Source organism: Macaca mulatta, chromosome 15, assembly GCF_049350105.2.
Source record: "Macaca mulatta isolate MMU2019108-1 chromosome 15, T2T-MMU8v2.0, whole genome shotgun sequence".
NCBI lineage: Eukaryota > Metazoa > Chordata > Mammalia > Primates > Cercopithecidae > Macaca > Macaca mulatta.
The window spans coordinates 69,823,273-69,845,987 of NC_133420.1; the positions used below are offsets into that span (position 1 = coordinate 69,823,273).

The 22,715-nt window shown below is 37.2% G+C and overlaps 1 long non-coding RNA gene across 1 annotated transcript in view; it reads left to right on the forward strand.

Moving 5' to 3' along the window:
* The window catches only part of LOC144334809 (uncharacterized), a 46,389-nt gene extending 31,904 nt beyond the window's left edge, over positions 1-14,485 (forward strand). The window contains exons 2-3 of the long non-coding RNA XR_013405049.1: positions 11,926-12,094; positions 13,850-14,485. This is a non-coding gene — a long non-coding RNA (uncharacterized LOC144334809). The remainder of the gene's footprint in view (positions 1-11,925; positions 12,095-13,849) is intronic.
* Positions 14,486-22,715: the final 8,230 nt, after the last annotated feature.

A 22,715-nucleotide genomic window follows, 5' to 3' on the forward strand; every position in this document is an offset into this window, starting at 1 on the left:
TATTGGCCAACAATAGCTCACATACCCCAGAAAATCAGAGAACCCAAAACACAATAAATGAAAAGAAAAATCTAGTTACACTTTAGTCAAAGTGCCAAAAATCAGACATTAAAAAGAAATCCTGGAGGCAGCCAGGGAAGTAAGGAACACTCCATAGAGATGAACAATGATAAGAGGTATAGTTTACTTCTCATAAAAACAGTGAAAGCCAAAAATAATTGAGTGACATGTATAGTGTTGAAAGATAATAGAAACTTAGCTGAAATATTCTTTCAACGTGAGTTTTGAACGTGAGTTTTCTTCTGGCTCCTGTTTCAGACGCAGAAAACTGAATAGAGCATTACTCCCACATAGATGACAACAGCAAAAAACACACCATGTAATCTAAAAAGTCAACTTTTCTTGAACCCATCAAAGAGTTGTGGTCACAGGAAAAACAGCTAACCCAAAATTTAAGAAAGGCAAGTACAGCCAAAGAGAGACAAGATGTAGTAGTTGCTTCTCCCTGGAGAAGATGACAGGTTCCATACGAACTGCTAATAAAAATTAGGTTTTTGTTTGACAAAGGTTAACAAAGGTTGCTAAAGGTTGAGTCTGGGCTAGAAAGAATACACAGAACCCCCATGAATCACAGACACAAAGGAGGTTCTCAACCACTTGCAGATCCTTCCTCACAGATTTTACTCAGTGCTCAAAAGAAGATCAGGGACAGGGCAAGAGATCTGAGAAAATTTCCTTATGGTGCAGGTTTGGGAGGAAGGATCAGCAACTATTGCTGGAGAAGTACAAAACTTCACTTGAATTATTCTCCTCTATCTTTCCAAAGAATAAAAGGCTTACATTTCAGAGGAAGGGGAGATCTCCCTTAGGGTACAAATGAAGACCCACACAAACTGAAAACCACCAAAATGCCACTCAACTGAGTAATGGATAAACTATGGTATAGGCATACAATGCTATACGTTCCGGCAAAAAATGAACAAGTGGAATTGATACAGCAACAACATGGACAAAACTGAAATGCACTTTTCTAAGTGATAGAAACAGACTTAAAAAGCCACTTGCTGCAGATTCCTGTTATAGGACTTCCTTGAAAAGGCAAAACTACAGAATAGAATACAGATCAATAGTTGCCAGGAATTAGGGGTGGAAAGATAAGCTGACTACAAGGGGGCAAAGGGTAATTATGAAAGCTGATAAAATTGTTCTCTATCTTGATTGTGGTGATGACTATATGATTATAAGCATTTGTCAAGGCTCCCAAAACTGTATGATAACTAGGGTGAATTTTATTGTATGTGAATTATACCTTGTAAAAGTTGATAAAAGAAAACATTAAGTAATTTAGGTAAGATAAGTACATTTTGGATAGAAAAAAAGAATTCCTCTTAATAATGTAAACTAAAAGGAATTATAAAACAAGTACTGTGTGCTAAAGGGATATACAGTCATGTGCCACATGATGACATTTGATCAACAATGGAGCACAGGTATGAAGGCAGTCCCAAAATATTATAGTGGAGCTGAAAATTTTCTATTGCTTAGTGACATTATAGTCATTCTAAATGTATTACTGAAGTGTTTGTAGTAATGCTGGCATAAGCAAACCTACTTCACTGCGAATCATATAAAAGTATAACACATGTAAGTACATACAGTACGTAATACTTGATAGTGATAATAAATGACTGTTACTGGCTTTTATATTTACTATACTTTTAATCATTATTTTACAGTGTACTCTTTCTACTTATTAAAAGGCAGTTAATTGTAAAATAGCCTCAGGCTGGTCGTTCAGGATGGGCTCCAGAAGAAGGCATTGTTATCACAGTAAATGACAGCTCCTTGCGTGTTATTGCCCTTAGAGACCTTCCAGTGGGACATGATGTGGAGGTGGAAGACAGTGATATTGATTGTCTTGGCCCTGTGTAGGCCTAGGGTAATACGTGTGTTTGTGTCTTAGCTTTTAACAAATAAGTTTAAAAAGTAAAAAAAAAAAAAAGTGAAATATTAATTTTTTAAATCAGAAAAAGCTTATAGAATTATGATATACAGAAAGAATATGTTTGTATAGCTGTACAATGTATTTGTGTTTTAAGCTGGGTCTTATTAAGAGTCAAAAGGTTAGGAAATTAAAAAGTTTGTAAAGTAAAAAAGTTACAGCAAGGTAAAGTTTCATTATTGAGGAAAGAAAAAATCTTTCATTGTTGAGAAAAGAAAAATCATTTTATAAGTTTAGTGTTGCCTAAGTGTCCAGTGTTTATAAAGTCTACAGTAGTGTATAGTAACGTCCCAGGCCTTTGCACTCACTCACCACTCACTCACTGACTCACCCAGAGCAACGTCCAGTCCTGCAAGCTCCATTGTGGTAACTGACCTACACAGGTGTACCATTTTTATTGTTTATACAATATTTTAACTATACATTTTCTATATTAGATACACCAATACTTACCATTGTGTTCCAATTGCCTACAGTATTCAGTACAGTAATATGTTGTGCAAGTTTGTAGCCTAGGAGTATTAGGCTATACTATATGTCCTAGGTGTGTAATAGGTTATACTATATAGGTTTGTGCAAGTATATTCAATTATGTTCCCACAGTGATGAAATTGTCTATGCACTCATTTCTCAGAATGTATCCCTGTTGTTGAGCAATGCATGCCCAATAAGTGTTGTTTGTTTGTTTGTTTGTTTGTTTGTTTTGTGTATTGACCAGGAATCCCATAGTCTACCTAAGTTCACTTATTAAGCTATCAGTTTCATTTTTGTAGATTGCTTATAATTTCCTACATTCATAATCGTCATATACATGAATGGAGTCTTTTAATTTTCTTAGGGTTAATCAATTAAAAACTACATGAGATCTAACATTCACTAGGTTTTATAAAAGAGTCACTTTGAAGAATTAAAAGAAATAAAAATCATTATCTCAAAGTAAGGACAGTGTCATACTTCTCAAGTTGTAGTAATAACTTACAATTCAAATAAGCATTATAATTTATTCTGGAGAAAACCACCTTTAAAATTTTTAATAAACAACAAAACCCACAAAACATCCTTGATATTTTTTCCCTATCTTCTGTTTAAATTGTTGCTGTGTCTTTTAAGACATGCATCTGACCCAAAGTATATTTTCAGAATATTTTGGCTGCATTAGGAAATTATCTATGCAATCAAATAATTCATCTCCTTTTTTGATATTTTCAGCATTCCCTATTCTTGCCTAACATGGAAATGTTTCAACAGCAATGATATTATTGGGATTTATCAGTTTTCCTCTGAGATATTTAACAGGTCTATCAATACATCACATTTTAAAAGATGCAATGAACAATAACTTGGAAAATGTATGTACACTTTAAAGGTTATTTGGAATTTCCAGTTGGATTACAAGCAATGGGAAGAAATGACATAACTCCTACTTAAAAATCAAGATATCTCAAGGCTTGAAGATTGTGTTCATTAATTCTCATCTGAGGGCTTGAATCAAACCACAAACCTATTCACTATCAATTTGGCAACTACTAAGGCATTCTTCATTTTTATAAATTTAAGTATTCAAGCTCTAATTTTTGAGAATAACTTTGCAACACTTAAACCAATTTAGCTTGTACGAGGAATCCACCCATTAACCCTAGTTTTATCTATAAGGAATCTGTAGAACATGGATTTTTATAGACCTATCATGATATATAGCCATTGCCATATTTATAAATAGTAGCTGTTACTTAATTACTAATTAGAAAAATATGTATTTTTGAACTTTGAAATATATAGTAAAAACCATTTACCATTGTATAATGCCTTTGTCTTTTTTGATCTTTGTTAGTTTAAATTCTGTTTTGTCAGAAACTATGATTCCAACCTTATTTTTTTTCTGTTTTCCATTTGCTCGATAGATTTTTTTCTCCAACCTTTATCTTGAACAAATGTGTGTCATTGCATGGGAGATGGGTCTCCTGAAGACAGTATTCCCCAGTGGGTCTTGGTTCTTTAACCAGCTTGCCACTCTGTGTCTTTCAATTGGGTCATTTAGTCCATTTACATTTAAAGTTAGTATTGGTATGTGTGGATTTGATTCTTTCATCATGATGTTAGCTGGTTTTTTTGCAGACTTGTTTATGTGGTTGCTTTACAGTGTTTTTGTAGGGGCTGGTAAGGGTCTTCCCTTCCCATATTTAGTGCTTCCTTCAGGAGCTCTTGTAAGGCAGGTTTGGTGGTAACAAATGCCCTCAGCATTTGCTTGTCTGAAAAGGACCTTATTTCTCCCTCATTTATGAAGCTTAGTTTGGCCGGATATAAAATTCTGGGTTGAAATTTTTTTCCGTTAAGAATTGTGAATGTTGGCACCCCATTTCTTCTGACTTTAAGGGTTTCACCTGAGAATTTTGCTGTGTTTGTATGTAACCTGGGCTTTCTGTGTAGCTGCCTTTAACATTTTTTCTTTTATTTCAACCTTGGAGAATTTGATGATCATGTGTCTTGGGGATAATCTTCTTGTGGAGTATCTTACTGGGGTTCTCTGTATTTCCTGCATTTGAATGTTGGCATCTGTAGCTAGGTTGGGGAAGTTCTCATGGATGATATCCTAAATATATTTTCCTAGTTAGTTCCATTTTTCCCATCTCTTTCAGGAACAACAGTCAGTCATAGATTCAGTCTCTTTACATAATCCCATATTTCTCAAAGGTTTTGTTCATTCCTTTTGATATTTTTTCTGTATTCTTATATGCCTGTCTTATTTCAGAAAACAAGTTTTCAAGCTCTGAGATTATTTTCTCTGCTTGGTCTATTCTGCTATTAATACTTGTGATTGCATTATGAAATATTTGCAATGTGTTTTTCAGCTCTATCAGGTTGATTACATTCTTCTCTATACTGGCTATTTTTTATTTCAGCTCTTGCAATGTTTTGTCATGATTTTTAGTTTCCTTGCATTGGGTTACAATGTACTCCTGTAGCTCAGTGAACATCATACCTATCCATAGCCTGAATTCAAGTTCTTTCATTTCAACCATCTCAGCCTCAGCCTGGTTCCAAACCCTTGCTGGAGCAATGATGTGGTCATTTGGATGAAATAAGGCACTCTGGCTTTTTGAGTTTTCAGCATTCTTGCACTGAATCATTTTATCTTTGTGGGTTTATCCACCTTCAATCTTTGAGATTTCTGACACTTGGATTTCTTTTTTCTTTTATCTTATTTGATGACTCTGAAGGTTTGATTGTGATATAAGGTGAATTTAGCCAACTGGCTCAATTTCTGTGTGATTTTAGGGGCTCATAGTTCAACTCCCAATTCCTGAACTGCATGCCCTAATTCTGGGGACTTGTTTTGGTCCCTGACATTGTTCTCTGGATCCTCAAGGATTGGAGTCCCCTGCACTGCAGGGGCTGAGGTGTCACAGCTGCAGCAGAGTGCTAGAGGATGCAAGGGTGCTGCCTCCCTGCAAGTCTTCACCACAGTGGTAGAGACAAGGCAGCTGGGGGGCAGATGGGTGGGCCTGCTGGAGACTGTGTGCTGTTGCAGTGGAGATGGTATTGGCAAGGGGCTAGATGCTGTCTGGTTCAGGTCGGGGGGCCTACTCTGTGTCCCACAATCAGGAGTGATTGTTCATGATGTGGGAGGATTCTTTGCTGTCTGTGCAGTATTAGCTCAAGGGCAAGATGTTGGCAAGGGCAGGGCTTGCTTGCTGCCTCTGTGCTTGCCAAGGCTACATCTGAAATGATGGTCAGGGAGTAGGTGAGGGGGCATTACTGAACTCCCTCATGCTGGTGGGGCAAGTAATGCAAACCCACCTGTACAGATATGCACCAGCAATTGCCATGGGCTCAGGGGAAGCTGCAGTTTTCAGAAAAGGCTTTTGATAAAATTCAACATCCAATCATATTAAAAACTGTCAATAAACTGGGTATTGAAGGAACAATACCTCAAAATAATAAGAGCCATATATGACAAACCCACATCCAATATCATACTGAATGGGTGAAAGCTGAAAGCATTCCCCCTTGAAAACCAGCACAAGACAAGAATGTCTTCTCTCACCACTCCTAGTCAACATAGTATTGGAAGTCCTGGCCAGGGCAATCAGGCAAGAGAAAGAAGAAAAGGCATCCATATAGGAAGAGAGGAAGTCAAACTATCCCTGTTTTCAGATGACATAATTCTATATGTAGAAAAAACATAGTCTCAGCCCAAAAGTTTCTTACGCTGATAAACAACTTCAGTAAAGTCTGAGGATACAACATCAGTGTGCAAAAATTACCAGCGTTCCTATACACCAACAACAGTCAAGCTGAGAGCCAAATCAGGAATGAAGTCCCATTCACAACAGCTACAAAATGAATAAAATACCTAGAAATACAGCCATACAAAGGAAGTGAATGACCTCCTCAAGGAGAATACGAACTTCTACTCAAAGAAATCAGAGAGGACTTAAACAAATGGAAAAATGTTCCATGCTCATGGATAGGAAAAATCAATATAATTAAAACGGCCATGCTGTCCAAACAATTTATAGGTATGAGCCTTCAATACCCAGGATGCTATTCCTACTAAACTACTACTGAGAGTCTTCACAGAACAAGAAAATCTATTTTAAAATTCATATGAAAACAAAAAAGCCCAAATAGCCACGGCAATCCTAAGCAAAAAGACAAAGCTGGAGATATTATGCTACCTGACTTTAAGCTATACTACAGTGCTAAAGTTACCAAAACAGCATGATACTGGTACAAAAACAGACATGCAGACCAATCAGAATAGATAAACCAGAAATAAGACCACATACCTACAACTATTTGATCTTCAACAAACTTGACTAAAACAAGCAATAAGGAAATGATTTTCTATTTAATAAATGATTCTGGGATAACTGGGTAGCCATATGCAGAAGATTGAAACTGGACCCCTTCTTTATACCATGAACAAAAATTAACTCAAGAAAAATGAAAGACTTAAATGTAGAACCCAAAACTCTGAAGACCCTGGAAAACAACCTAGGCAATACCATTCAGCACATAGGCATGGGCACAAAGATTTCGTGAAGAAGACATCAAAAACAGTTGCAACAAAAGCAAAAATTGATAAATGGGATCTAAGTAAACCAAGGAGATTCTGCACAGCAAAAGAAAATATCAACAGAGTAAACAGACGGCATATAGAATGGGAGAAAATTTTTCACAAACTATGCATCTGACAAAGGTCTAATATCTAACATCTATAAGAAACTTAAAGAAATTTACAAGAAAAAAACAAATCACCCCATTAAAAAGTGAGCAAAGGACATGAACAGACACTTCTCAAAAGACATACATGTGGCCAACAATAATATGAGAAAAAGCTCAACATCACTGATCATTAGAGAAATACAAATCAAAACCACAATGAGATACGATTTCACACCAGTCAGAATGGCTATTATTGGCCGGGCACAGTTGCTCACACCTGTAATCCCAGTACTTGGAGGGCTGAGGCGGGTAGATCACTTGAGGTCAGGAGTTTGAGACCATTCTGGGCAACATGTGAAATACCATCTATAGTAAAAATACAAAAATTAGCCGAGTGTAGTGGCATGCACCTGTAATCCCAGCTACACAGGAGGCTGAGGCAGGATAATCACTTGAACCTGGGAGGCGGAGGTTGCAGTGGGCCAAGATCATCCCACTGCACTCCAGCCTGGGTGACAGAGTGAGATTCTGTCTCGGAAAAAACAAAACAACAACAACAACAAAAAAAAAAAACGGCTATTATTAAAAAGTCAAAAAATAAAAGATGCTGGTGAGGTTGTGGAGAAAAAAGACCGCATTTGCACTGTTGGTGGAAAATTAGCTCAGCTTTTGTGGAAGACAATGTGGTGAATCCTCAACAACCTGAAGACAGAAATATCATTCAATTCAGCAATCCCATTACTGAATATATACCCAAAGGAATATAAACACATGCACAAGTATGTTCATTGCAGCACTGTTCACAATAGGAAAGACATGAAATCAACCCACATGCTTATCAATGATAGGCCAGATTTTTAAAAAATGTGGTACATATACACAATGAAATACTATGCAGTCATAAAAAAGAACAAGATCATGTCCTCTGCAAGGACATCAATGGAGCTGGAGGTCATTATCTTTAGCAAACTAACACAGAAAATCAAATATTGTTCTCACATATAAGTAGGAGCTAAATGATGAAAACACATGGACACATGAGGTGAACAACACACACTGGGACCTATTGGACACTAGAGGGTGAGAAGAAAGAGGACCAGAAAAAATAATTTATGGGTACTGGGCTTAATACCCGGGTGATGAAATAATCTGTACAACAAATCCCCATGACACAATTTTATCTATATAACAAACCTGCACATGTATCCCTGAACTTAAAATAACAGTTAAAAAAAGAAACATAGGGCCAAAAGAAATCTACAAATTCAATACAATTCCCATCAAAATATCACCATCGTTCTTCACAGAATTAGAAAAAAATAATTCTAAAATTCATATGGAACCAAAAAAGAGCCCACATAGCCAAACCAAGACTAAGCAAAAATAATAACTCTGGAAGCATCAATTTACATGATTTCAAACTGTAATATAGGGTGATAGTCACCAAAATAGCATGGTACTGGTTTAAAAATAGGCTCATATATCAATAGAACAGAATAGAGAACCCAGAAATAAACCCAAATACTTACAGCCAACTGATCTTTGACAAAGTAAACAAAAACATAAAATGGGGAAAGGACACCCTTTTCAACAAATAATGCTGGGATAATTGGCTGGCCACATGTAGGAGAATGAAACTGGATCCTCATCTCTCATTTTATACAAAAATCAGTGCAAAATGGATTCAGGACTTGAAGACCTGAAACTATAAAAATTCTAGAAGATAACACTGAAGAAACGCTTATTGCCATTGGCTTAGGCAAGGATTTTATAACCAAGAACCCAAAAGCAAATGTAATAAAAGCAAAGATAAACAGCTGGGAAATAATATAACTAAAGAGCTTTTGCATGGCAAAAGAAACAGCAGAGTAAAACAGACAACCCACAGAGTGGGAGAAAATCTTCACAATCTATACACCTGACAAAGGACTAATATCCAGAATCTACAATTAACTCAAACAAATCTGCAAGAAAAAACAATTCCATCAAAAACTGGGCTAAGGACATGAATAGATAATTCTCAAAAGAAGATATACAAATGGCCAAAAAACATATGAAAAAATGCTCAACATCACTAATGATCAGGGAAATACAATCAAAACCACAATGCAATACCACTTTACTCCTGCAAGAATGCCCATAATAAAAAAAATAAAAAATAGTAGATTTTGGCATAGATGTGGTGAACAGAGAACACTTCTACACTGCTGGTGGGAATGTAAACTAGTACAACCACTACGGATAACAGTGTGAAAATTCCTTAAAGAACTATAAATACAACCACCATTTCATCCAGCATCTCACTACTGGGTATCTAACCAGAGGAAAATAAGTCATTATATGAAAAAGATACTTGCACATGCATGTTTATAGCAGCACAATTCATAATTGCAAAAATATGGAACCAAAACAAATGCCCATCAATCAATGCGTGGATAAAGAAATTGTTATATATATATTCCATCATATATATATATATTCCATCATACATATATTCCATCATACATATATTCCATCATATATATATTCCATCATATATATTTATTCCATCATATATATATTCCATCATATATATATTCCATCATATATATATATGATGAAATACTACTCAGCCATAAAAAGGAATAAATTAATGGCATTCACTGCTACCTGGATGTGATTGGATACTATTATTCTAAGTGAAGTAACTCAGGAACGGAAAATCAAACATCGTATACTCTCACTCAAAAGTGGGAGCTAAGCTATGAAAATGCAAAGGCATAAGAAAAACACTTTGGGGGGAAAGGGTGAGAAGGGAATGAGGGATAAAAGACTACAAATAAGGTGCAGTGTATACTGTTTGGGTGTTGGGTGCACCAAAATCTTACAAATTACCACTAAAGAACTTACGTAACCAGACATCACCTGTTCCCCAATAACCTATGTAAATTTAAAAATACATATTTTTAAAGTTAAAAAATATATATAAAGAAAGAAGGCAAACTTTAAAATAACCTGTCATTCTGATAAACAGTAATATCTGCTCAATATTTTAATAAATTTCAAATATTTTTTCCAAATTTTTCCTGTATACATATATTTTCATGGGATATGAATTATACTATATGGTTTTATCTACATCTTCCATGGAATATTGTGATCATCTTTTCATGTCATTTAATATTATTGTAATGATTGCATACTTCAGGTGTCTGTGTGTGTGTGTGTGCGCATGCGCACACACACATGCGTACAGCATGCACAATCTATTATTTTAACATTTTATCTCTCTTATCTAATGTTTAATTGGTTTAAGTTTTTAAATTATAAATCATCTGAATGGTTATTTGGATTATTTTTCTCTACTAGTCTTCTTTAATCTAGACTTCTTCTACATATGCTCTCACTCTCATTTTCTTGCTCTTTCTCTCTCATGTTAGTACTTAGAATATTACCGGTTATAGTAAGTAAATAAAATAATGTATGACCTATCATTAAATACTTATTCAGCCTATCTTATTTTATCCAACTCAGTTCTTTCATATGTTCTGTATTTTGAACAGACTTTAGGTATCTTTCTGCCTGAGTTAGTCAAGCAACCAACCTATCTTATGCCTTAGGTCCTAAAATCCCACTTTATTTCAGTACATCTTGACAATGTTTAACTTTGTCCCTATAGATGGAAGCCAGTCAACCAAAGGTTGGCACTGTCATAAGATTACATTGCATAGTCCATGGAACAAAAATATGTGTGCTTATGAGATGCATTAAAGAACAGCAAATTGGCTATTTAACTACTTTTTATTTTTATTTTTTTTTTGAGACGGAGTCTCGCTCTGTGGCCCAGGCTGGAGTGCAGTGGCGCGATCTCGGCTCACTGCAAGCTCCGCCTCCCGGGTTCACGCCATTCTCCTGCCTCAGCCTCCCGAGTAGCTAGGACTACAGGCGCCCACAACCGCGCCTGGCTAATTTTTTGTATTTTTAGTAGAGACGGGGTTTCACCGTGGTCTCGATCTCCTGACCTTGTGATCCGCCCGCCTCGGCCTCCCAAAGTGCTGGGATTACAGGCGTGAGCCACCGCGCCCGGCCCTAACTACTTTTTAAACACAGTACTCCTGCCCTCACTCCAGAGTGATGACTTGGCCATTCTGACCAATGCTCTTTATGACACATGTCACCAAGGAAGCAAAATGTATGGAGACAAATCGAATGAAATCCCTTTAAAATAATCAGAAAAGAAAAACATACAGAAAGAGAAAGAACAACCCAGAAACTACCACCATAGATGATGTAAGCCCATAAGAAGAAAGGAGAGAAGAAAATAAGACTGGTCAGTGTTGACAAAGCAGTAAAATCACAGCCTTCTGTCCATTTTTTCCATGTTCCATAAAATGATGACTTTAAAATGTTATTAATCTCATCCAAAGACACTCATTCATTTGCTACCCTTCTCCCTTTGTCTTCATTTCCAAAGGCTCTTTCCTTCTTACTCATCTTTTGTAGAAAACACTCAAGATAATTCTAGTCCCAGATGTTGAATCATCCACAGGATTCAAGTCTTCCTGGATAAAGTCCCAGACACAGTGGAGCAGAGAAAGTTGTCTCTTTAATCCAGTTCCCAACCCCTGACATACCCTGCCCCTAAGCATGAAAAAAGAAATGATGGTTTTAGGACACCAAGTTTTGGAGTGATTTGTTACAGAGCAATAGATAACTCATAACATTTTCTTGTCGGTATCCCTCTATTAACTTTGAGTTCTGTGTTTCCTTTACAGCTGGCATCATACTATAGATAACAAGACCTGGGATGATGATGGTGGTGGTGGTGGTAATGGCGGAAGCAGGAACATGTGTGCCTTTCATTAAATGCTTCCTGAGTTCTAAACAGTTTGCTAACAGATTCTCATGTACTATCTCATTTAATCTTGATAACAAATCTTTGAGGTATGTCTTATAATCTCTATGTCTTAGGAAACTGAGGCTTAGAGATGTTATATTATTTGCCACGTTTGCTAATGTAAACCATATAGATAGCCTTTTCCATCATGAATCTTTCATTCTAGACAAAAATGCATATGCAATTTTTAGAACAAAAATGAACACATAATTTCTGATTATGGCAAGTCCTATTAAAAAAACTCTCGAGATAATGTGATAGAAAGCAACAAGGGCAGAAGAAAGTGTGGAATTTACAGAGAAAGTTCGGTAATGAGCAGTCCTTAGAAAGTGATACTTGAGCTGAGAGCTGACAGAAAAAAGGATTCAGCCATGTGAAGGGCCAAGGGAAAAGTGAGTTAGTACAAGGTCACTGAAGCAGCAAAGAGCTTAGCCCATCTGGATACAGAAATCAGGCTTTGAGATTAGAGCTTAGTTACCTGGGGGAAGGATGATACTAAATGCTGTGGGTATGCTTGGCAGGAAAATCTAAGATATGGTAAATCTTGTATCGAGAACTTTGGATTTATTTCTAATTGAATTGAGAAGACTTTGAATGTTTATAGAGGAGAGCACTGCAAAACAAGATTTTTATTTTTAATTGACCCTTGGCTGCTATCATAAGAAGAATGGTTTATTTTTTAAACAAGCACAGGCTTATTCTCTTATCTGGAATTATTCATTATTCTCTTGGCATTTATCATTCATCGTAATGCAAGCAATTTCCAGCAATTACTTCTGCTGGGTGTAGCCCACACGTAACTTTCCAATATCAAAGAAATACTTTCAAACTGTTTTATGAGCCTACTCTGCTTTTCTGACACACCCTTAGATGGGTAATACTGCCTTCACAGAGAACAGTACATACACTAGGCATAGATCTCCGTTCATTTTAGGAAATGCCATTCTAGTCACACTCTGTCATCCATTCACTCTAGAGATATTTATTGACAATCTAATATGTGCTAGGCCTTCTACTAGGTAAACAGGAGCGAATAAAGGGACATGGATCCCACTTCATGAAATTTACAGTCTGCTGGAAAAAAAAAAAAACCATATAAAACAATATACACATGCACACACACACACACACACACACACACACACACACAGAGAATCTTAAATTTGAGAAAAAGAACAAAGTATACTGTGAGAATAACAAGAGAATTGAAATTCCCCAACTTTAGCACAAACCATCCTCACTTTGTGGGTATAAACTGATAATAGTGAGATCTGCTTTCCTAGTAGCTGCACACAGATTTACATTAAATGTGCAATCACTATAGTGAAATCTTCAAATTAACACCATACTTTAATAACAGAAGAAAAGGAAAATATTCTTGGGGGAAAAAGATGAAAAATTGAAAGTAAACGGACAAGAAAGCTTATTTTATCTGTGTTTTATCTGATAGTTTCTTTTTTAGTTGTAAAATAATAAGTAGTTAATATGAATAGCTACCATTTAATAAGTCCTTAATGTATCCCCTTTTGTCTGATCTACAACCGTATAAGAAATATAATATCAGCCCAATTTCATGGAAGAGGGCATTAAAGATTATCCAAGATATGAAAGATACAAATGATGGTGCCAGCAGATAACACTTCCTTTAGAGCTTTCAAATTTCCAGGCCAATTCATGAACAAATACTTCCTGTTTTACTATTCCTAACTCTGGAATAATTTAGAACTTCCACTGAATTTCTTTGTAACCTTAAAGCCCTAACTTTGAGTTTATAAGACTTCCTCTTATTCTTCTTTTCTCAGGGAATTAAAGAGTTTGAGGCTGTTCATCTTGGCGTTTTTCCTATTCTTGCAATTTTCCGCATCAAGGTATCATGGAAACAGAACCTCAGTGTTATATTATTTGGCAGCCTCTGGAATGAACATACAAGGGCATCATCAACAGAGTCCATTGAGGAGTAAAGATGGGTCTCTGGTGTCCCAAGTCACTAAGGATCACTATTCTCTTCATTTAAACTCAGTTCTTTCTCTCACATCGACTTCATATTCAGCTGTCCTCAGCAAACTGCAGGGTCACCATGATTTCCTGATTCACCCTTAATATGCTGCCTGCCACTAAATATATTAACAGGGCCACTGACTAAGCAAGGAAAAGATGTCACTGACCAGGCCCTGTGAATTTTTTTTTTTTTTTGAACTAAAGCCACACATATTTCCCTTTGGAACTTAGAGTTGTCTAGATGGAGAATTCTAAGTATCAACTCAAGTCCTCCCCAGCCACTCAACACCCATGCAATGTCATTGGTTGTTATTCACATATTTACTTAGTAAGTCTTGAATTTAAGGACAAACAGTCTTGCATGTCTTAACCTCAATAGCTTGATGACTCCAAAGCAGTTATCTACTTTGAAAGTGTTACTAGACAAGTGTCACATCTCTAAATGCTCACACAATAAAAATGTAAGATTCAGTAAGTAATGGTGCCACATTTTCTGCATGGAAAAATGGTGATACTCAAAGCAGTTCTGGGGAGGCATGGAGGCCACCAACAGATGAACATAGATCAGAGACATCAAGAATTCCAAATATCGACCCAGATACCCTCCTCTTCCTGCTCTCACGCTGCTCATGGATGGGTTTTCCTGAGTGAGCACTGATAACAACTTCACAAACCAGAAGTTACTTTGAACATGGGATCGTGCGAAAAAATCTCCACGCTAACATCAGTATAAATATAAAATAAATAAATGAGGTGAGAGAGAGAGGACAAGGTCGAATTCATCCTCTAGAGTCCTTAGAATAAATCTCCACTACAGTTATTCCCGTAACAGCTTCCCAGATCCCTTGTTTCCTAAGTTCTGCTATTGCCACAAAGCCTTTGGAAAAACACTCTAGAGAGGAAATCTCAGTTCTGTTACTATTATTCTTTCTTTAAATTCCCATTAATATTTTTATCTGGCCGACAGTTTCTAAGTAGTCTCCACAGTGTCTTACTACTACGTGATTACTTGCATTCTCTCTCAGAAAACATGCAAAGACCCCACAGGGTAATGTTCTTAATATTTCATAGCCCCTATGAGACTTCGAACTTGACTTTTCATAGAAGTATCTGTTATAAGGGGAAAATCTGTCGTCAGAGAAGAAATAAGTCCATCCTGAGACTATTCTGTAGACTTTCATCAGAGCCTCTCATTTTCTCCTTCCTGAAACAAAGTAACAATAATAAAAATAGCTACGGGCCAGGTACGATGGTTCACACCGGTAATCCTAGCGCTTTGGGAGGCCGAGGTGGGTGAATTGTCTGATCTCAGGAGTTCCAGAGCAGCCTGGGCAACTCACTGAAACCCCATCTTTACTAAAATACAAAAGAAATTAGCCAGATATGGCGGCGTACGCCAGTAGTCCCAGCTACTCGGAAGACTGAGGCAGGAGAACTCCTAGAACCCGGGAGGTGGAGGTTGCAGTGAGCTGAGATCACGCCACTGCACTCCACTCTAGGTGACAGAGTGAGACTCCGTCTCAAAATAATAATAATAATAATGAATAGAAGCTATCTTTTCTGCAACAGTGGCCACCTCTCCTCAGAGTGCAGATAGCATTAGGCTAAGCTTCTTCCTCTGCCTTGGCCTCAAATACAGGCTGGCCTGGAAATTTCTAGTCCCCAAATGAACCAGACATCTTCATAAGGAGTCAGGTGTGTTATACTAGCAGCTAAATTAAACTTTTCATCTCTCTTCTCTTCATCCAGAAATAGAAGTTGCAGGGATTAGATTTAGACAATTGTTTATTCCAGATTTCGTCTCTGTAACACCTGCTTTCTTTCAGAGCATGGGTCAGCAAGCTGTGGTCTGCAGACCAAATGCAACCATCCCTATTTTATAAATAACATTTGATTGGAACACTACCACTCCCATTGATATACATGCAGTCTGTGGATTTCTCTCAACACAAGCACAGAGTTGAATAGTTGTGACCATATGATCTGTAAACCTAAAATACTTACTGTCCAATTCTTTAGAAAAAGAAAGTGTCCTGACCCCTGCACTAGAGGATTTTTGAATAGTTTAAAATCTTTTTCCTCTTTGCATTGACTCCCTAGCAATCTGGCACTCTTCACTGCTTAGGCTAATGTAGCTTTCTCTACTCAGGAAATTCCTCCAGAGTTCCGGCCAACTTTGTGTGTTTTGGCCTCTGGAATCCAACCAGTCAGCATGAACAGGAACTTCTTGTGTTCTAAGAAGATAACCTTATTAAAGGAATCCCAAATAATAGCCTGAATCAGTCTAAGATGTAATTCGTAAATCCCTTACACCTCTGGTTTCCTCATATTCCATAAGTGTTTGCCTGAAAAGCAGATTAATTGAGATACAATTCATGTTCCAAAAAATTCACCCATGAGAAAGTGTACAATTCAATAGTGTTTAGCATACTCAGGGATTTGTGCCACCATCACTGCAATCTAATTTTAGAAAATTTTTATCACCCCAAAAAGAAACCCTGCACTCTTTAGCAGTTGCTCTCAAGTAGCCTACAGTATCCTAAATCATAGGCAAACATTAATCTATTTTCTGTCTCTCTATTTTGCCCATTCTGGACATTTTACATATATGCATTCACACAATAGGTGGTATTTTGTGACTAACTTCCTTAGCGTAACATTTTCAAAGTTTATCCATGTTTTTGCATGTATCAGTATTGCATTTCTTTTTATGTATGGCTGATTAACATTCCATTGCTAGAGATACACTACATATTTTTCACCCATTCATGGATTGGTAAATATTTAGGTTGTTTAACTTTTTAGATTATTATGAATAATGTGGCTATGAACATTTGTGTATAAACTTTCATGTGGACATACATTTTCATTTCTCTTAGGTGTATACCGAGAGGAGAAATTGCCAGGTCATGGTAATCATATATTTAACATTTTGTGGAGCTGCCAACCTGTTTTTCAAAGTTGCTGCATTCCCACCAACAGTGTAGGAAGATTCTATTTTTTTCCATCCTTACCAACATCTATTATACTATTGCTTAAATCTTTCTTTTATTATAGCCATCCTTGTGGGTGTAAAGTAACATCTCATTGTGGGTTTGACTTGCATTTCCTTAGTGACTAATGGTTCTGCGCATCTTTTCCTCAATGCCATTGGTCAAATGCTTATTGGCCATTTTAATTTTGTATTTGGAGAGTTATCTACTGACATTCTTTGACTATTTCTTAATTGGGTTATTTCCTCTTTTATGATGTTGTGAGAGTTCTTTATGTGTTATGGGTATATGTTCATTATCAGATACATATTTGCAAATATTTTCTCTCATTCAATGATGTATTAGGCTGTTCTTGTATTGCTATAGAGAAATAGCAATTTATAAATAAATGAGGTTTAATTGGTTCACAGGGCTGCAGGCTGTACAGGGAGCATGATGCTGGTATCTGCTCTGCTTCTAGGGAGGCTCCAAGGAGATTTTTTATGCACAGTGTAAGGTGAAGTGGGAGCTGGCATCTCAAACGGCAGAGAGCAAGCAAGAAGAGAGAGTTGGGGCAGAGGAGATGCCATACACTTGTTAACACAGCCATATCTCATGAGCATGCACTATCTTGAGGTCAGCACCAAGCTACGAGGGCTTCACCCCCATGACCCAAATACCACCCACTGGGTCCCACCTTCAACATTTTGGATTACAATTCATCATGAGATTTGGTGGGGACATATATTCAAACTACATCAAGTGAGTTGTGTTTTTGACTTTCTTGACAGTACCTTTTAAACTGTAAAAGTTGTTTTAATTTCAGTAATGTCCAATGTATCTATGTTTTCCTTGGTTGTTTGGGTTTTAGGTGCCATATCTAAGGAACTCTTCCCTAATCTATGGTCACGAGGATTCGCTTCTAAACTCTTTTCTAAAATGTTTAAGTTTAAACTCTTATATTTAGGTCTTTCATCCATTTTGAAGCAATTTTTGCATATTGTGTGAGGCAGGTTTTTAATTTCAGTCTTCTGTATGTTGATATCCATATGCGGCAGCATCATCTATTGAAAAGCCTGTTTCTTCCCAATTGAAAAATCTTGGCACCCTTCTCCAAAATGAGTTGGCCTTAAATGTGAGGATTTATTTCTGGACACATAATTCTATTCCACGGATTTATAATATGTCTGAGATGTGAGTTCTCCCAGAATTGTTTTGGTTATTCGGCATCTCTTGCATTTCTATGAAAATTTTAAAATTTTTAAATCAGCTTGTCAATTTCTACAAAAGATCCAGTTTTAATTTGATAGAGACTGCTTAACATTATGTTTTATATGCTGTCTTTGAAACGTAAGATAACTTGCTGACATAATACATATGTTATGCTGGGTAACTGATGGGGTCAGCTACACTAAGCAGAAAATATAAATTTTGCAAAGACTGTCTGGGAAGGGAAATGTTGAGACCTCTGAGTACCACAGAAAGATTCTTGCTACCTAGACTGCTAGGAGAGTACTCTAGCATCACTCCATTAGTCTAGGAAAATCTTACTTGAACTTAATCAATTTATCATGAGACATTCCTTTTCTCTCTAGCATCTCACACTGTCGCTTTACTACTACATTGCCATGCAAATAATAACATTAGCTGCTGCACATGGGGCCAGTCATTGTTTAAAATACATTATTTGTGCAACATATTTAATGCTTACAATTATATTATTGAGTAAGCAATGTAAGTTTTGCTATACCAATAAAGATATAAAAAGTCAGAGGATAACAGCTTTTATTTGGGTAGAAAGTATTAGAAATGGAATTTGGACTCAAACTCAGCTACCTCTTAAAGTTAAGCCCTTAATCAGTATTTACAATTTCCTCCTATAACCAGTTAATAAATGTCTTTAGAATAAATAATCAATCAAGACTAAATGAGGCTTCTGTAGTGCCAATAATTTGTGCTGCCTTTCTAAGCTTTGAAAGCTTTCTAAGCTTCCAGAGTGACTATGACATAGAAAATATAAATCCACAAATTTAATGTAGTTAGAGACCTGAAAGGCCTACATATCATTTACAAGAGCACCTAGAAGTATTTATCACAGTAAAATTATGTAATGTATTGGATGTGTTTCAAAATAATCTATGGAGACTAAAATTGGAGAAGGGTGATAATGAATCAAGGTATGTTGAAAGCATTGCAGATAGTGATTGATACACTAGGTTCATTATATTATTTTATCAGCTTTTGAAGATCATGATAATGTTCACAGTAAAAGTTATTTTTTATTAAAATGTCCATCCCACCCAAGGCTATTTATAGATTCATTGCAATTTCTATCAAAACTCCAATGTCATATTTCACAGAAATAGAAAAACCATCCTAAAATTCAAATGGAATCAGATAAGTTGCAGTTTTAAAAGCTTTTGTTTCAAATGCCCTTGGCTAAATAACTTCTCTCACAAAATTAGTAACCCTGAGGAAAAATAAAATAAAATAACACATAAATCAAAGTAAATACATGAATAAAACCAACAATAACACCAAATTATTTATGTGCGATGTATTTTAAATGGATGATCCCAACATCCTAGGTCATTTTAAAGATTCTAGTTTTTCTCTTCTCCTTGTAAAGGTCATAGCTGCCACTGCGTCACATGGCAGTGCAAACCTGCCTCAGCCATGTTCTAGGCCCAGAATCATTTCCCTCTGCTGTTGTTATGAGCTGTTTATCAACCTCTATGTGATAAAAATCACTTTATTTATGAGTCTGAACTTGATAGAGTTCAAGCTTTAATTTTCTCCCAATGTTTCCATCAACCATGCTCTGTGAAACCCTTCTTTACTTTCTTTTAACTACTGCAGTGGCCATGAGAATGTTTCTCATAGACTTTCAGCTGCAGAGGACATAGTAGACCAAGAGCCTCAGGTGCTGTCATTTGAAACCATTCAGGCTTTCCACAGACTGCTCTCACCCAATGATGGAGTGCAGCAGGAATACTAAAGCAAGTCCATTCCTGGAAGACATGGACCTCATCTGATTGGCAACTTTGGCTCAAGGACTCTCCAAGCCCCATGCTGAACCTTCCCTAGACTTCATAACTGATTATGATATTTCCACCTAGCCTTCCTCCCCTGCCTCCTTCACTAGGAGTCAGTACTGCATTGTCATATGGTGCCTTTCTCTCCCAGCTTTGCCAGGCTTCTGCCCCAGTTTCTCTTACAGGTGCTTCCCATAATACAATTCTAGCTTGTTTCATTTTTTGAAATGAGTCTCCCTCTATTGCCCAGGCTGGAGTGTAGAGGTGCAGTCATGGCTCACTGCATCCTTGACCTCCCAGGCTCCAGCAATCCTCCCACCTCAACCTCCCGAGTAGCTGGCACTGCAGGTTTCATTTCATGCCACCATGCCTAGCTAATTTTTGTATTTTTGGTAGAGACAGCGTTCTGCCATGTTGCCCAGGCTGGTCTCAAACTCCTGGCCTCAAGTGATCTGCCCACCTCGGCTTCCCAAAGTGCTGGAATCACAGCTGTGAGCAACCATGCCTGGCCACAATTCTGGTTCATTTAAAGACCTTGGTAACTGATTCTTGGAGGACTGCTACTAACACAGCTACATATTGGACACATTCTGTAACTTCCAGTCACTTTTAAGTACAAACTCTTTCAGACTTATTTAGATCTTGTGTCTTGTATGGTATTTAATGTTTATCTCTTTCACCTCAGACTTCTGAGAAAGAGGCTTGAGTAGAGAAGGGTTGTAACTCTCTAGTTCTCAGGTTGCTTTTAGAGCCCCGTTTCTGCTGTACCCTTTCATTAAATATTGACCTTAGCTCAAGGGTGTCTGTTGCAAGTGTAGATTCGGTTCATGTGAGCTCCTCAAGGGACTTCACCTAATGCAAAGTTCTTTCAAAAGGGAGATCTCATTCTGGTTTAATTTCTTTCCACTCTTTGCCACAGCTCCAGCCTCTGTTGTTAGAACCGTTACTAGATAGGGGTCCCAGTCCAGACCCCAAGAGACAGTTCTTGGATCTTGTGCAAGAAAGAATTCAAGGTGAATCCACAGAATAAAGTGAAAACACGTTTACTAAGAAAGTAAAGGAATGAATGAACGGCTGCTCCATAGACAGAGCAGGGCATTCCCAAAAGCAAGAGGAGGAATGAATGCACCTTAGGTACAATGCTCGTTTATATATAAAATAACAGAGCAAAAAACCACGGGGGAGATGTGCTCCGCTACAAGGGTTTGTGACAAAGGATTGTTAATCTTTGTGTAATCACTATCTTCTGTAAGAATCTATATGATTATCTATGAAACGAAACATTCTTAAACTAAGAATGTATTTATTCGTAAGATATCAGGACATCAGGACATTTCCTGGGTGTGAAATTGGCTGGGTCAATTAAGTACAGGGTGTGTTCAGTAAACATTATTAACTTGCTTCATTAACTGTAAATATCCTGTGACTAAGAATGCCTAAACTCCTGGGAATGCACACCAGTAGGTCTCACTTTCATTTTACCAAGGCCCTAATCGAGATAGAGTCGCTCTGCTTCCAATGCCTCTGACAGAACCGTTATCTCAAGAAGCAGTCTTCCTGGGTGAGGAGCCTGCAGAACAGCTCAAGGTCACCTTCTTCCAAGATCCAATGAACCCACAAAAACACGCATGTTTTTGCCTCACCAGGGGGTAGGAGGCTGACTGCTACAGGGCTGTCCCGAAAGGCATATATGTCATTCAGATCAGCAAATCACTTCCTAAGAACACTTCCAAAGAGAAATTAAATGTCAGTCTTCCTTTCTTTCAGGCATTCTTCATCTCTTAAACCTTTTTCTCAGAACCACATTTACTCAGCTTGTGGGTGGGAAACAGGCTCCTCCTCTTCCACAGCAGTACAGGGTATCAGAAATCACTCACTCCCTTCTCGACTCTTCCAGAGGACTTCAAACGGGTTCTCTGACAAATCTGATGACTCATTAGTGGTCTCATGTAAGCAGGGTAAAGGACATAAAATCCAACAGTTTGAGTGGAAGAGCTAATCTGACCAGGACTGACTAAGTCCTGAGAAGATGACTGGTCCTAATTACTTTAGGCTTTCTTTAGAACATGGGGATTGTTTGAGACTTCTTTCACATCAGTTTAAGGTCCCATAATTTAATTTCCAGGAATTTAAAAAATTTATGAAATATTCTGTGACACTAATTTGCTCCCCTACAAAGCTCAGATTCAACCCTCTGTGATAGTGCACCCCTTCTAGTACTGCTGACATTTAACACCATATCTCTGGCCTTTAATTCTACCTTGATGCAGTTCACAGGGGTTCTCTTTCATAACATAGCTTCTGAATCTGCCACTCCTCTGGTCTAACCCAGGAAATGGATGGAGAAGACTTAGAAGTTTGCTGGCATGAACATACTTCCTCCATTAGTATTTGAATGAGACTTCAGTGATTATTAGTTCATCATCCCCTATCCATTTTATATGTCTTATATTTCATCAAAATTTGACAGCAGAATTATTTTCAAATTCAGACGTATTTGCCTTACAACACCCATGCAATATTTAAAAATACCAGTTGCACTACCATAACAAATGATGTTTCTGTCCCAGGTTGTTCTGAGTGCCCCAGTTACTGCTTCAAGATTGTGTTTTTTAAGGAAAAAATGTTTGTTGGGTTGCATGATTCTAACACTAAATGGGGCT